The sequence below is a fragment of the Triticum aestivum genome, chromosome 2B (assembly GCF_018294505.1).
Source record: "Triticum aestivum cultivar Chinese Spring chromosome 2B, IWGSC CS RefSeq v2.1, whole genome shotgun sequence".
NCBI lineage: Eukaryota > Viridiplantae > Streptophyta > Magnoliopsida > Poales > Poaceae > Triticum > Triticum aestivum.
In genome coordinates, this window is record NC_057798.1 from 80,255,088 (window position 1) to 80,272,979 (window position 17,892).

Consider the following 17,892-nt stretch of genomic DNA (forward strand, 5'->3'; position numbering starts at 1 on the left):
AGCGTGAAACATATGGATCCAAATCAGCCCCTTACGAAGCAACGCATAAACTAGGGTTTAAGCTTCTGTCACTCTAGCAACCCATCATCTACTTATTACTTCCCAATGCCTTCCCACGAGGTAGGGGGCACGCCCAGGGGGCGTCCCCCACCCTCGCGAGCAGGGTGTGGGCCCCCTGGCCTTCATCTTTGGCGATGATTTTTCTTTATTTATTTTAAGGTATTCCATGGAGTTTCAAGACTTTTGGAGTTGCGTAGAATAGGCCTCCAATATTTGCTCCTTTTCCAGCCAAGAATTCCAGCTGCCGGCATTCTCCGTCTTCATGTAAACCTTGTAAAATAAGAGAGAATAGCCATAAGTATTGTGACATAAAGTGAAATAACAATCCATAATGCAATAAATATTGTCACAAAAGCATGATGCAAAATGGACGTATCAGTAGGATATAATCTACCATGAACATAAATATCATGAAGGCTATGTTGATTTGATTCAACTACATGCGTGAACATGTGCCAAGTCTAGTCACTCAATTCATTTAAAGGAGGATACCATCCCATCATACCACATCATGATCATTCTAATAGCATGTTGGCATGCAAAGTAAACCATTATAACTCATAGCTAATCAAGCATGGCACAAGCAACTATGATCTTTAAATGTCATTGCAAATATGCTTACTTCATAATAGCTAACTAAGGAACGATGAATCATCATATTTACAAAAACAAGAGAGGTCGAGTTCATACCAGCTTTTCTCATCCCAATAAGTCCATCATATATCATCATTATTGCCTTTCACTTGCACAACCGAACGATGTGAATAATAATAAGAGTGCACGTGCATTGGACTAAGATGGAATCTGCAAGCATTCAATAAACAGGAGAAGACAAGTAATATGGGCTCTAAGTTAAATAAACAATCATGCATATAAAAGCCACTTCAACAATTTAATCATGGTCTTCTCCTACTGACCCCCAAGGAAAAGAAAAGAAATAAAAACTATTTACACGGGAAAGCTCCCAACAAGCAAAAGAAGAACGGGAAATATTTTTGGGTTTTCTTTTTTTAGTCCTAGAGCAAAGAAATAAACTACTACTAATTATTTTTTTTGTTTTTCTTAAGGTTTATTAAACACACAAGAAGAAGGCAGGGAAAAGAAAGTAATCTAGCATGGATATGTAATGCCCCAGATTCGATGCGCCAGGTGTCTGCCAGTTATTCGCAGTCGTTGCCATGTCATTTGCTTGCGTGTTGCATTTTATCATGTCATCATGTGCATTTCATTTTGCATACGTGTTCGTCTCATGCATCCGAGCCTTTTCCCCGTTGTCCGTTTCGCAATCCGGCGCTCCTATGCCCTCCGGCGTTCCCCTTTTTGTCTCCTGTTGTGAGTGGGTGTTAAACTTTTTCGGAATGGCCCGAGCCTTGCCAAGTGGCCTTGGTACACCACCGGTAGACCGCCTGTCAAGTTTCATGCCATTTGGAGTTTGTTTGGTACTCCAACGGTTAACCGCGTAACCGTAAACCCCCTTCTCTTTGCAGCCCAACACCCCTTCCAAAGTGGCCCAAAACCCACCTAACTCCCCTCCATGCTCTCGGTCGTTCGATCACGATCGCGTGGCCGAAAACCGCTCCTCATTTGGACTCTCCTAGCTCCCAGAAACTATATATATGCCTTCCCCCGTCCAAATCCGGGTCCAAACCCTAGCATTTTCCCCTCGCCGCCGCCGGACGCGTCCGCCCGGTGCCGGACACGTCCGCCCCGCTTCCCCCGTCCAATCGCATGGTGCCACGTGGCCTCCGCCGCCAGCCCCTCGCCGCCGGCCCGCCCAGGCCCGAGCGAGGCCCGCCCGACCCATCGGGGCCCGAGCGCGCGCCGCCGCCCGCGCCCGCCTCCCGCGGCAGCCCCGCCGCCCGCCGGCGCCTGCGCCGTCGCCCGCGCTGGCCGGCTCTCATGCCCCCGCGCCGCCGTCCGCCAGCCTCGGCCTCCCGCCGGCTCCGCCGCCCCCTGCCGCATCGCCCCTCCGCTGCCCGACCGCGCCTCGCCCGAGCCGCGCCGGCCCGGCTCGTCCCGGCCGCTCTCGCGCCCCCGCGCCGCCAGTCGTCGCCTTCTCTCGGCCGGCTCCGCCCAGCCCGCCGCCGCGGGGCCCGCGCCGCCCTCCGCCGCGCCCGCGCCGGATCCGGCCGGTCCACCTCGTCTCCGACCCCTCCGGTGCCTCTTCGGCCTCCTTCTTCGTCTCCGGCGAACCTCGAGGACCGTGCCCGATCGGGATCTGCGAGGTGAAATATGCCTAAGTCTCCAGATTCAGTAATTTTTATGCCTTGTTTGACATGCCGTATCTCTGCATCCGTAGCTCCGTTTCATGCGTGTAATATGTCAAATTGTTCGTCTCAACGAGTACATAATTTCATTCCATTGCATCATATTCATTTGAGGTCATCTTGATGCCTGAATCATCGTTGTAAGAGTGCTTCATGATATTTTCTGCTGTCTGTTAACAGAACGAGCTCATTTGTCATTTTTGCCATGATTGATGTGTGCATCCTATGAGGTTGATGTCTACATGTGTTTTGATCTATGCCATGTCTTATTTACAGAGGTTCTTACCATGTATTTTTATGATCAATGTGGTGACTAGCACAAGCTTGCAAACTAGGCATCATGATGTTGCTGATTTTAGTTCCTGTTCTGCTGTTATTTTGATGCCATGTAAACTTGATGCTACAGAGAGATCCATGCATATTTTGAGATACTTCAGTTAGGATGTTTTGAAGATATGGTTATTGTCTATCCATTCATGCCCTTTGTTGCAATTATGGAGTAGTCTAGCATGTCATTTTCGTGCTCTACTTTTGCTTCAAAATGTTTCCTGGCAGATTGTTTACATGTTATTCAATTTAGCCGAGGTTGCTATAGTTGATCCTTGCATGCTATAGACTTGTTCTTGCCTTGGATTGTTACACAAACATGCCTTCTTGATGATGCTATGCTTATCTTGTCATGAAATGACTTGTGGTGAGTGATTCAAGATTGTTAAGTAGGGTACATGATGTTGCTGTTTTGCTAGGCTGAATCTGTTATTTCGTGATGCCATATAAACATGTTGCTACTAATCATTCTATGCATAATCTGGAGATGTGCTCTAAACATGTTCTGATCTACATGTCATCCTCTATCAATCCATGCCCCTGGTTGCATTTATAGGTTACTGTAGCTTGTTCTTATCTTGCTTCAAACTTGCTTCATAATGTTGCTGTCAGCCTGTTAACATTAAGTTCACTTGTTCCCATGTGTTTTGCTAGTGTTCCATGCACCCTATGAACTTGCTATTGCCATGCTTAGCTTCACAAATATGTCTTCTCACTTTTGGTTGCCTTGCCATGCCATGCATTGCTCTGTAGTGAGTTGCACAAGCTTATCAACATGCCTTCATAATTATGTTCCTGCCATGTTTGAATCTTTATTATAACTTGCTATGTTTACGTGGGTGCCATCATATTTTATGATCCTTTTTGGCTTATGGTCAGTAAGGGACTTTTGATCTATGCATTTAGTAGGTTCATGCCATGCCTTTGTTTGCCATGATAAGTTCCTGTAACATGTTGTTTGATAGCTCGAAACATAGCATCGTGATGTTATTTTCTGCAAAGTCTGGAATTGTTATTACTTGCAATCTTACCATGTGTGTTTGAGCATGTTCTAGTGATTTCTGGAGATAGCTCAGTGTTCATGTTTTGTTATGCTTTACCTATACATCATGCCCATGCCTTTTGTTTTCATGTTGAGGTCCTGTAGCATGTTGTTTTGGTGCTTGCAATATGCCTAGTTGCTGTTTTGGACAGCTTGTCCTTTAAACTTGTTTCATGTGTGCGTGTTGAACCGTTGCTCCGTTTTGAGTGTGCTATATATGAAACTTGCTTAGAATTGCATGTAGTTTCATATTATCATGTTGCATCCCTGTTTTGAGGTGTTTGCTTGATGTTTGTATGCATTTTGCATCAATGCCATGTTTAACTTGTTTTGCTCATATCTTCTAGGCCGTAGCTCCGAACTAAATGAACTTTATATGTAACTTGACTAGAATCTCGTGTAGATCATATTGGTGCATCTTAACTTGCTGTTTAACAACTTGAACATAAGGTTTATTCAGATCTGGACCAATTTTGAAATTTGCATATGAGGACTTACCGGAATTGTTATATGTTGTTCCCGGCCTCATTTAAACTTGCCTTGATGTGTTGCTCTTGTTTGCATCGTCCCTTGCCATGAGTAGCTTCATGTAGCCTTGTCATGCATCATGCTTGTTGTGCATCATGCCTTGGTCATGTGTGGTGTGTTTACCTTGTTGTGTGCTTCTTTTCGATAGTTCCTGTTTCGTTGCGATCGTGAGGATTCGTTCGTCTACGCTTGGTTCGGCTTCATCCGTTCATCTTCTTCATGGACTCGTTCTTCTTCCTAGCAGGATTTCAGGCAAGATGACCGCTACCCTGGATCTCACTACTATCATTGCTATGCTAGTTGTTTCGTTCTATCGCTATGCTGCGCTACCTATCACCTGTTTATCAAGCCATCCCAAATTGCCATGAACCTCTAACCTTTGACACCTTTCCTATGCAAACCGTTGTTTGGCTATGTTACCGCTTTTGCTCAGCCCCTCTTATAGCGTTGCTAGTTGCAGGTGAAGTTGAAGATTTCTCCATGGTGGATAGGATTTTGGTTGGGATATCACAATATCTCTTATATTATTAATGCATCTATATACTTGGTAAAGGGTGGAAGACTCAGCCTTTTGCCTGGTGCTTTGTTCCACTCTTGCCGCCCTAGTTTCCGTCATACCGGTGTTATGTTCCCGGATTTTGCGTTCCTTACGCGGTCGGGTGATTTATGGGACCCCCTTGACAGTTCGCTTTGAATAAAACTCCTCCAGCAAGGCCCAACCTTGGTTTTACCATTTGCCTCACCACCACTTATCCTTTCCCTTGGGTCGGCCAACCCGAGGGTCATCTTTATTTTAGCCCCCCCGGGCCAGTGCTTGTCTAAGTGTTGGTCCGAACTGAGCTACCTGCGGGGCCACCTCGGGGCAACTTGAGGGTTGGTTTTACTCGTAGCTAGTCTCATCCGGTGTTGCCCTGAGAACGAGATATGTGCAGCTCCTATCGGGATTTGTCGGCGCATCGGGCGGCTTTGCTGGTCTTGTTTTACCATTGTCGAAATGTCTTGTAAACCGGGATTCCGAGTCTGATCGGGTCTTCCTGGGAGAAGGTCTACTCCTTCGTTGATCGTGAGAGCTTGTCATGGGCTAAGTTGGGACACCCCTGCAGGGTATAATCTTTCGAAAGCCGTGCCTGCGGATATAGGTAGATGGGAATTTGTTAATGTCCGGTTGTAGATAACTTGACACCAGATCCGAATTAAAACGCATCAACCGCGTGTGTAGCCGTGATGGTCTCTTCTCGGCGGAGTCCGGGAAGTGAACACGGTTTCTGGGTTATGTTCGACGTAAGTAGGAGTTTAGGATCACTTCTTGATCATTGCTAGCTTCACGACCGTTCCTTTTGCTCTCTTCTCGCTCTTATTTGCGTATGTTAGCCACCATATATGCTTAGTCGCTGCTGCAGCCTCACCACTTTACCCCTTCCTTTCCCTTTAAGCTTTGCTAGTCTTGATACCCATGGTAATGGGATTGCTGAGTCCTCGTGGCTCACAGATTACTACAACAACAGTTGCAGGTACAGGTTATGCAATGATCATGACGCGAGAGCGATGCTTGCTTGCGTTGAGTTCTTCTTCTGCTTCTTCGATCAGGGGATAGGTTGTAGGTCGACAGCCTGGGCTAGCAGGGTGGATGTCGTTTGAGTTTTGTGTTTCATCTGTAGTCAGATGATGCTCTTATGTATTGTGATGTTGTATTCGTGTGGCATTGTATGCCTTATGTATGTATCCCCATCTATTATGTAATGTTGATGTAATGATATCCACCTTGCAAAAGCGTTTCAATATGCGGGTCTATCCTTGGTGGGACCTTCGAGTTCCTTTTGGATAGGGTCGCATATTGGGCGTGACAAGTTGGTATCAGAGCCTCGACCGACCCTAGGAGCCCCCTTGATTGATCGTGTAGTTTGGCCGATGTTGAGTCTAGAATAAACTGTTTTCGGAGTCTAGTTATATCGGAGAGTAGGAATTCTTTTTACTCCTCAGCCCCTTCGTCGCTCTGGTGAGGAATCTTGACGTAGGTGTTTTGAAATACTCCTCTTCCCCTTCAAATTTTCTTTAGGATCACGCAGTTGGTTTTCCGATCGTTGTTCCCCAGCTCTTTTCATCTGGTGCATTTCTCGCCAAGTCGACTCGAGCCTCTTCATTGTTGAGTTCAATCCTCAGTTGTTTTCTTTTCCCACCCGCCCTTCCTGTTCTTCTTCTCGGAACCGGAGTCCATAATCGAGTATCCATCCTACTCGTGCGAAGTCTTTGCTTTCTTTCCTCAATGATTTCAACCGATGTTTCCTCTTCAAGATATTCGTCGTTTCCCCTTCCGAGTTGCCTTTGTTTTACCGCCCTCCCACCCTTCTTCTTCCCGGAGTCTGACTCTTTCTCGACCATCTATTTCATTCGTGTGGAGCCTCTTCAGTCTTTCGTCAATCATTTCAACCGGTGAATTCTCGTCTCGTTTGACATTCTTCATCTCATTTTCTTCTCCGGTGGACTCAATTCAAGTTTTTCGAATTGATCGCATTCTTTTCCTCGAATCAAGTGTTTTCCCTGCTCGTTCGCCTCTCGCCAGTTTATCATTCCGGAGTGTTCAAGTCATCTCAGGAGATTCGTCTGTGTTCCAATTAATTCGAGGTTGTCACCTCATTCAAATATTTCAATTGTTCCGGTGCTGCATCTATCTGTTCAACAATCCTTTCCAACGGTGTTATCTTTTCAGTGGGACCTAACCCACAGGTCTTTTCCCAGGATCTTACCTGACTCTTCTATTTTCCCGGAGGAATTCTCAAATCATTTCCGAAGTTTGACGTAAGTATGGATTCCATCAGTCAGATGCCTTTCCAAGACCGCGTTCAAAATCATTTCATTGTTGGCTCAACCTCTTCGCTTTTCATTCTTCCAGAGTATCTCAGCAATCTTGGTGCTGTTTCTCGTCGTCATTTGAAGTTTCGCGGTTCTAGCTTCTTGTTATCCTATCGAATTATTCCATTTGTCAGATATTCTTTTCTTACCCATCCGGAGTTTGTCAGGAGTTGTTTTTCCATTTCGTTTCACCGGAGGCCATCATTCCAGTCATCGTTCTCTATTTATCCCGGCGCATCTGTCAAGTATTCCTTTTCAGCTCGTTGTCTCTTTGTTCTTTTGCATCTAAATCCCCTCAAGAATATTTGTTCTTATAATTCTTCCGCTGATTCAGTCTCTTTCATCAGTCATTTTGAATTCTTACGGTGATTCTTTCAGATTCTTTTCTTTGATTATCATTTTAATTCATTCGTTCTTTCAATCCTACCGGTGGTTCATGAAGACCTTCTCAAGTTTGCGATATGTCACTTCTCAATCCTTTTGCCAAGAGGAATAAGTAGTATGCAAAATCCATTACTTGTCATCAATTTAATTTGATGAAGGAGAAGCATACAATAAATCTTATTCTTATTTCATCCAAGTGAGTAATCTTTTCCTTCGGAGTTTGTTCATGAGGAATAAATTCTAGTTCTAAGTGTTTTCATCTTTTCTTTTCCGGAGTTCATTTTCCTCAGCCATTTTGTCAGAATCCCCATCTAAATCATCGCAATGCTCATCTTATTATTTCATCCTTCATTCTATCGCATCATCCTTTTGTCACCGGAGTTCTTCATGGTGGTTCTTCATGATTTAATTCGTTCTTCAAGTGTTCATCAAGAGTCTTGTTGGTGGAGTTCAAGTATCTTTTCTTCTCGCATCTCGAAGTGCAATTAATTCTCCGTATTCTTGTGAAGTGGAGTTTTGCATTTCTTCGTTCTTCTCAGATATTCAAATTCGTTCAATCCTTCCTTCTAAGTTCTTTTCAATTAATCCTTTCAATTTTTCCGGAGATTTTGTGTTGTTCCTCTCATCAAGTATCTTTCCATCCTCTCAAGCTTGTGTTCTATTCCTTCATTTTTCAACCGAAGTGCTACCTAAATCCTTTCAGTCTTATTCGTTTCTAATATGTCCTAACCGGAGTGGTTTCATAGTCTTTCTGATTCCGTGAGCTTTGATTCTCGTCATTCTCGCCATTCCTCTCTTCTTCTCGAGTGCTCTCGATTCTTTGCTTCTTCTCTTGAGTTCTTCCTTCACCTCATCCTTTTTCCCTTCCGTCTCGGTCCTAAGATCTCGGGACGAGATCTCTTGTTAGTGGAGGAGTGTTGTAACGCCCCGGATTCGATGCGCCAGGTGTCTGCCAGTTATTCGCCGTTGTTGCCATGTCATTTGCTTGCGTGTTGCATTTTATCATGTCATCATGTGCATTTCATTTTGCATACGTGTTCGTCTCATGCATCCGAGCCTTTTCCCCGTTGTCCGTTTCGCAATCCGGCGCTCCTATGCCCTCCGGCGTTCCCCTTTTTGTCTCCTGTTGTGAGTGGGTGTTAAACTTTTTAGGAATGGCCCGAGCCTTGCCAAGTTGCCTTGGTACACCACCGGTAGACCGCCTGTCAAGTTTCGTGCCATTTGGAGTTTGTTTGGTACTCCAACGGTTAACCGCATAACCGTAAACCCCCCTTCTCTTTGCAGCCCAACACCCCTTCCAAAGTGGCCCAAAACCCACCTAACTCCCCTCCATGCCCTCGGTCGTTCGATCACGATCGCGTGGCCGAAAACCGCTCCTCATTTGGACTCTCCTAGCTCCCAAAAACTATATATATGCCTTCCCCCGTCCAAATCCGGGTCCAAACCCTAGCATTTTCCCCTCGCCACCGACGGACGCGTCCGCCCGGCGCCAGACACGTCCGCCCCGCTTTCCCCGTCCAATCGCATGGTGCCACGTGGCCTCCGCCGCCAGCCCCTCGCCGCCGGCCCGCCCAGGCCCGAGCGCGCGCCGCCGCCCGCGCCCGCCTCCCGCGGCAGCCCCGCCGCCCACCGGCGCCTGCGCCGCCGCCCGCGCTGGCTGACTCTCGCGCCCCCGCACCGCCGTCCGCCAGCCTCGGCCTCCCGCCGGCTCTGCCGCCCCTCCTACCGCATCGCCCCTTCGCTGCCCGGCCGCGCCTCGCCGGAGCCGCGCCGGCCCGCCTCGTCCCGGCCGCTCTCGCGCCCCCGCGCCGCCAGCCGTCGCCTCCTCTCGGCCGGCTCCGCCCAGCCCGCCGCCGCGGGGCCCGCGCCGCCCTCCGCCGCGCCCGTGCCGGATCCGGCCGGATCCGGCCGGTCCACCTCGTCTCCGACCCCTCCGGTGCCTCTCCGGCCTCCTTCTTCGTCTCCGGCGAACCTCGAGGACCGTGCCCGATCTGGATCTGCGAGGTGAAATATGCCTAAGTCCCCAGATATAGTATTTTTTATGCCCTGTTTGACATGCCGTATCTCTGCATCCGTAGCTCCGTTTCGTGCATGTAATATGTCAAATTGTTCGTCTCAACGGGTACATCATTTCATTCCATTGCATCATATTCATTTGAGGTCATCTTGATGCCTGAATCATCGTTGTAAAAGTGCTTCATGATGTTTTCTGCTATCTGTTAACAGAACGAGCTCATTTGTCATTTTTGCCATGATTGATGTGTGCATCCTATGAGGTTGATGTCTACATGTGTTTTGATCTATGCCATGTCTTATTTACAGAGGTGCTTACCATGTATTTTTGTGATCAATGTGGTGACTAGCACAAGCTTGCAAACTAGGCATCGTGATGTTGCTGATTTTAGTTCCTGTTCTGCTGTTATTTTGATGCCATGTAAACTTGATGCTACAGAGAGATCCATGCATATTTTGAGATACTTCAGTTAGGATGTTTTGAAGATATGGTTATTGTCTATCCATTCATGCCATTTGTTGAAATTATGGAGTAGTCTAGCATGTCATTTTCGTGCTCTACTTTTGCTTCAAAATGTTTCCTGGCAGATTGTTTACATGTTATTCAATTTAGCCGAGGTTGCTATAGTTGATCCTTGCATGCTATAGACTTGTTCTTTCCTTGGATTGTTACACAAATATGCCTTCTTGATGATGCTATGCTTATCTTGTCATGCAATGACTTGTGGTGAGTGATTCAAGCTTGTTAAGTAGGGTACATGATGTTGCTATTTTGCTAGGCTGAATCTGTTATTTCGTGATGCCATTTAAACATGTTGCTACTAATCATTCTATGCATAATCTGAAGATGTGCTCTAAACATGTTTTGAACTAAATATCATCCTCTATCCATCCATGCCCCTGGTTGCATTTATAGGTTACTGTAGCTTGTTCTTATCTTGCTTCAAAGTTGCTTCATAATGTTGTTGTCAGCCTGTTAACATTAAGTTCACTTGTTCCCATGTGTTTTGCTAGTGTTCCATGCACCCTATGAACTTTCTATTACCATGCTTAGCTTCAAAAATATGTCTTCTTATTGTTGGTTGCCTTTCCATGCCATGTATTTCTCTGTAGTGAGTTGCACAAGCTCATCAACATGCCTTCATAATTATGTTCCTGCCATGTTTGAATCTGTATTAGAACTTGCTATGTTTACGTGGGTGCCATCATATTTTCTGATCCTTTTTGGCTTATGTCAGTAAGGGACTTTTGATCTATGCATTTAGTAGGTTCATGCCATGCCTTTGTTTGCCATGATAAGTTCCTGTAACATGTTGTTTGATAGCTCTAAACATTGCATCGTGATGTTATTTTCTGCAAAGTCTGGAATTGTTATTACTTGCAATCTTACCATGTGTGTTTGAGCATGTTCTAGTGATTTCTGGAGATAGCTCAGTGTTCATGTTTTGTTATGCTTTACCTGTACATAATGCCCATGCCTTTTGTTTTCATGTTGAGGTCCTGTAGCATGTTGTTTTGGTGCTTGCAATATGTCTAGTTGCTGTTTTGGACAGCTTGTCCTTTAAACTTGTTTCATGTGTGCGTGTTGAACCGTTGCTCCGTTTTGAGTGTGCTATATATGAAACTTGCTTAGAATTTCATGTAGTTTCATATTATCATGTTGAATCCCTGTTTTGAGGTGTTTGCTTGATGTTTGTATGCATTTTGCATCAATGCCATGTTTAACTTGTTTTGCTCATATCTTCTAGGCCGTAGCTCCGAACTAAATGAACTTTATATGTAACTTGACTAGAATCTCGTGTAGATCATCTTGGTGCATCTTAAGTTGCTGTTTAACAACTTGAACATAAGGTTTATTCAGATCTGGGCCAATTTTGAAATTTGCATATGAGGACTTACCGAAATTGTTATATGTTGTTCCCGGCCTCATTTAAACTTGCCTTGATGTGTTGCTCTTGTTTGCATCGTCCCTTGCCATGAGTACCTTCATGTAGGCTTGTCATGCATCATGCTTGTTGTGCATCATGCCTTGGTCATGTGTGGTGTGTTTACCTTGTTGTGTGCTTCTTTTCGATAGTTCCTGTTTCGTTGCGATCGTGAGGATTCGTTCGTCTACGCTTGGTTCGGCTTCATCCGTTCATCTTATTCATGGACTCGTTCTTCTTCCTAGGGGGATTTCAGGCAAGATGACCGCTACCCTGAATCTCACTACTATCATTGCTATGCTAGTTGTTTCGTTCTATCGCTATGCTGCGCTACCTATCACCTGTTTATCAAGCCATCCCAAATTGCCATGAACCTCTAACCTTTGACACCTTTCCTATGCAAACTGTTGCTTGGCTATGTTACCGCTTTTGCTCAGCCCCTCTTATAGTGTTGCTAGTTGCAGGTGAAGTTGAAGATTTCTCCATGGTGGACAGGATTTTGGTTGGGATATCACAATATCTCTTATATTATTAATGCATCTATATACTTGGTAAAGGATGGAAGACTCGGCCTTTTGCCTGGTGCTTTGTTCCACTCTTGCCGCCCTAGTTTCCGTCATACCGGTGTTATGTTCCCGGATTTTGCGTTCCTTACGCGGTCAGGTGAGTTATGGGACCCCCTTGACAGTTTGCTTTGAATAAAACTCCTCCAGCAAGGCCCAACCTTGGTTTTACCATTTGCCTCACCACCATCTATCATTTCCCTTGGGTCGGCCAACCCGAGGGTCATCTTTATTTTAGCCCCCCTGGGCCAGTGCTTGTCTAAGTGTTGGTCCGAACTGAGCTGCCTGCGGGGCCACCTCGGGGCAACTTGAGGGTTGGTTTTACTCGTAGCTAGTCTCATCCGGTGTTGCCCTGAGAACGAGATATGTGCAGCTCCTATCGTGATTTGTCGGTGCATCGGGCGGCTTTGCTGGTCTTGTTTTACCATTGTCAAAATGTCTTGTAAACCGGGATTCCGAGTCTGATCGGGTCTTCCTGGGAGAAGGTCTATTCCTTCGTTGATCGCGAGAGCTTGTCATGGGCTAAGTTGGGACACCCCTGCAGGGTATAATCTTTCGAAAGCCGTGCCTGCGGTTATAGGCAGATGGGAATTTGTTAATGTCCGGTTGTAGATAACTTGACACCAGATCCGAATTAAAACGCATCAACCGCGTGTGTAGCCGTGATGGTCTCTTCTCGGCGGAGTCCGGGAAGTGAACACGGTTTCTGGGTTATGTTTGACGTAAGTAGGAGTTCAGGATCACTTCTTGATCATTGCTAACTTCACGACCGTTCCTTTTGCTCTCTTCTCGCTCTTATTTGCGTATGTTAGCCACCATATATGCTTAGTCGCTGCTGCAGCCTCACCACTTTACCCCTTCCTTTCCCTTTAAGCTTTGCTAGTCTTGATACCCATGGTAATGGGATTGTTGAGTCCTCGTGGCTCACAGATTACTACAACAATAGTTGCAGGTACAGGTTATGCGATGATCATGACGCGAGAGCGATGCTTGCTTGCGTTGAGTTCTTCTTCTGCTTCTTCGATCAGGGGATAGGTTCCAGGTTGGCAGCCTGGGCTAGCAGGGTGGATGTCGTTTGAGTTTCTGTTTGTGTTTCGTCTGTAGTCGGATGATGCTCTTATGTATTGTGATGTTGTATTCGTGTGTCATTGTATGCCTTATGTATGTATCCCCATCTATTATGTAATGTTGATGTAATGATATCCACCTTGCAAAAGCATTTCAATATGCGGGTCTATCCTTGGTGGGACCTTCGAGTTCCTTTTGGATAGGGTCGCATATTGGGCGTGACAGGATATTACAGTGAAAGAGTATGAGCACCGATATCTAGCAATGAGTGTGTGTGAACATGAATGTAATGTCGGTGGGAAATACGTACTCCCCCAAGATTAGGCTTTTGGCCTAAGTTGGACTATTGCCAGGGATGGCCTAGCGGATACCCGTAGGTGAAGCTGGGGTCGTACTGTGATGCAGCGGCTATCGCCTCCTGAGCTGCAGCGTAGTGTCTAGCTGCCTCCGCTCTTCCCTCGTACTCATCTGCCTCCTCTCTGGTAATAATATATCTTCCTTTTGTCTGAGAATCAAAGAAGGCAGGAGCAAGAAGAGTAATATTGACTACATGCCATTTGTTAAAGATTAGTCGATACTGGAGAGGTGGTTCAGTCCTCTCAACAAACTGGTGGGAAACCATAGAATCAAAATCCAAATAAGTAGAGGGTAACTCCATATCACCCTCTCGAATGTCTATCTCAAGAAAATTAGCTAAGCGGGTTGCATAAATTCCTCCAAAGAAATCTCCGTTATATCTATTATGATGCAACCTACGAGCTATGATGGCTCCCATATGATAAGATTGGTCTCCTAACACAACACTTCTGAGAATGCTGAGATCAGGGGCACACAAGTGACATGCTTCATCCTTAGCATTAATGCATCTACCTATAAATAGAGCAAAATAGTGTATAGCAGGGAAATGAATGCTCCCTAAAGTGGCTTGTGTTATATCTCTAGATTCCCCCACCGTTATTTTAGCAAGAAAGTCTCTATATTCAGATTTAGGGGGATCCCTGACACTACCCCAAGATGGAAGTTTGCAAGCAAAAGTGAAGTCCTCTAAGTCCATGGTATAAGATTTGTTGTAAAGGTCAAACATGACTGAAGGAGAATTACGCGAAGATGAAAACTCAAACCTCCTCACAAATGAACTTGTGAGATCATTGTATTGGGGGCATTTATCATCTTCAAAGTCCTCAAGACCGGCATTGCGTATATATACGTTGAATTCCTCTTTAATTCCCGCTTGATCCATAAAATTTTCCGATGGCCATTCATAGGGCCTAACAGGAGCGTCTCTTGGTGGTTCCTCGTCAGCATCACGTATTGCAAGCCTGGGACCCTGTTTCCTTGAAGAGACACCTTGGAACATCCTCCTAATCATAATGTATCCTCTGAAAAATTTATAAAATTTTTAGTAACTTCAAATAAAAGTGAACCAACTTCAATAAAATTGATAGCAACTACTCCCACGAGTGCCTAGAGCTTAAATCAAGCATTAGAACTACTTGGGACCATATAAATTTGACATGCAAGATCAAGAACATGGTCACCTATGTAGCACAAATTTGAAATGAATAAAGCACTAGAACAAGAACTAATTGGACCAATGGAGGAGTCACATACCAAGAAACAATCTCCCCCAAGCAGTTTTGCGAGAGGTGCTTTGAGCAAGGAGATCGAAAATCACAACAACGGGGGCCGGAACTCGTGCTTGAGTCGGTTTTTCGTGTTTGTGTGAGGCAGAGAAAGAAGATGGGTGCAGGTATAAGTGGAGGAGGGCCACCGTGGGCCCACGAGGTAGGGGGGCGCGCCCCAGGGGGTAGGGCGCACCCTCCACCCTCGTGGCCAGGTGGCAGCTCCCCCCGCGGTGATTTTTGCACAGTAAATTCTTAAATATTCCCGAAAAAATCATATTAAATCGGCATGGCATTCTGAGGACTTTTATTTTCGGGATATTTTTATATTGCATGGATAAGTCAGGAAACAAACAGAAGAAAAATACTATTTTACTTTATTTCTACTAAATAAAAGAAAATATAAAAAGTGGTACAGAAGGTTGTGCTTCTAGTTTCATCCATCTCATGCTCATCAAAAAGAATCCACTAACAAGGTTGATCAAGTCTTGTTAACAAACTCATTCCGATTAACATGGAATCGAAGAAATTTCGAATAGCACTATGTTACCTCAACGGGGATATGGACATCCCCAATAATAAGAATATCATACATTTTCTTGACAGTAGGGAGAGGAAATTCAAAACCTCCCAATATAATCGATGGAATTTTTCGAATAGAATTGATACTATAAACCTGAGGTTGTTTCCTCGGAAAGTGTATCGTGTGCTCATTGCCATTAACATGAAAAGTGACATTGCCTTTGTTGCAATCAATAACAGCCCCTGCAGTATTAAGAAAAGGTCTTCCAAGAATAATAGACATACTATCATCCTCGGGGATATCAAGAATAACAAAGTCTGTTAGAATAGTAACGTTTGCAACCACAACAGGCACATCTTCACAAATACCGACAAGTATAGTAGTTGATTTATCAGCCATTTGCAAAGATATTTCAGTAGATGTCAACTTATTCAAGTCAAGTCTACAATATAAAGAGAGAGGCATAACACTAACACCGGCTCCAAGATCACATAAAGCAGTTTTAACATAATTTCTCTTAATGGAGCATGGTATAGTAGGTACTCTGGGGTCTCCAAGTTTCTTTGGTATTCCACCCTTAAAAGTATAATTAGCAAGCATGATGGAAATTTCAGCTTCTGGTATCTTTCTTTTATTAGTAATAATATCCTTCATATACTTCACATAAGGATTTGTTTTGAGCACATCAGTTAATCGCATACGCAAAAAGATAGGTCTAATCATTTTAGCAAAGCGCTCAAAATCCTCATCATCCTTTTTCTTGGATGGTTTTGGAGGAAAAGGCATGGGTTTCTAAACCCATGGTTCCCTTTCTTTACCATGTTTCCTAGCAACAAAGTCTCTTTTATCATAACGTTGATTCCTTGATTGTGGGTTATCAAGATCAACAGCAGGTTTAGCTTCTACATCATTATCATTACTAGGTTGAGCATTATCATGAACATCATCATTAACATTTTTGCTAGGTTCATGTTCATCACCAGATTGTGTTTCAGCATCAGACATAGAGATATCATTTGGATTCTCAGGTGACTCAGCAATGGGTTCACTAGAAGTTTGCAAAGTCCTATCATTCTTCTTTTTCTTCTTTCTTGAAGAACTAGGTACATCAATATAATTTCTCTGAGAATCTTGCTCGATTCTCTTAGGGTGGCCTTCAGGATACAAAGGTTCATGAGTCATTCTACCAGTTCTAGTAGCCACTCTAATAGCATAATCATTTTTCTTACTATTCATTTCATCAAGCGCTTTTTTTTGAGCTTTAAGTACTTGTTCTACTTGAGTGGTAACCATAGAAGCATGTTTGCTAACAAGCTTAAGTTCACCTCTAATATCAGCCATATAATCACCCAAGCGTTTAATCATATAAGCATCTTGTTTTAATTGTCTACCAAAATAGGCATTAAAGTCATCTTGCTTAAACATAAAGTTATCAAACTCATCCAAGCATTGACTAGCAATTTTAGTAGGAGGGACTTCAGCTTTATCATATCTATAGAGAGAATTTACCTTTACTACATGTGTCGGGATATCGGGAGGTTCTTCAGTAAATAAGTAATTGAGATCATATACTTCTTCAACAGGCGGTAAATTAAGACCGTGTATTTCTTAAATAGGAGGTAAATTCTTAACATCTTCAGCTTTAATACCTTTTTCTTTCATAGATTTCTTTGCCTCTTGCATATCTTCGGGACTGAGAAATAGAACACCTCTCTTCTTCGGAGTTGGTCTAGGAATAGGCTCAATAATTGGCTCAGGAGCTGGCTCGGGAGCTGGCTCGGGAGGTGCCCAATTATTTTCATTTGTCAACATATTATTCAATAGAATTTCAGCTTCATCCGGTGTTCTTTCCCTGAAAAGAAAACCAGCACAACTATCCAGGTAATCTCTGGAAGCATCGGTTAGTCCATTATAAAAGATATCAAGTATCTCAGGTTTCTTAAGAGGATGATCAGGCAAAGCATTAAGTAACTTGAGAAGCCTCCCCCAAGCTTGTGGGAGACTCTCTTCTTCAATTTGTACAAAGTTATATATTTCCCTCAAGGCAGCTTGTTTCTTATGAACAGGGAAATATTTAGCAGAGAAGTAATAGATCATATCCTGGGGACTTTGCACACAACCAGGATCAAGAGAATTAAACCATATCTTAGCATCACCCTTTAATGAGAACGGAAATATTTTGAGTAAATAAAGGTAGCGCGATCTCTCATTATTAGTAAACAGGGCGGCTATATCATTTAACTTAGTAAGATGTGCCACAAAAGTTTCAGATTCATAGCCATAGAAAGGATCAGGTTCAACCAAAGTGATTATATTCGGATCAACAGAAAAATCATAATAATCCTTATCGGGAACACAAATAGGTGAAGTAGCAAAAGGAGAGTCAGGTCTCATTCTATCTCTAAAAGATTCTTTACTCCATTTAACTAGCAACCTCTTAAGTTCATATCTATCCTGGCAAGCAAAAATAGCTGCAGAAGATTCTGCATCAAAAAGATAACCCTCAGGAATAGCAGGCATATTTTCATCATCGCTCTCATCATCGTATTCAGGTACAATAATTTCTCTTTCTCTAGACCTAACAATTTGCTCATCAAGAAATTCACCAAGGGGCACAGTAGTATTAAGCATAGAAGTGGTTTCATCGTAAGTATCATGCATAGTAGAAGTGGCATTATCAATAACATGCGACATATCAGAATTCATAGCAGTAGCAGGTT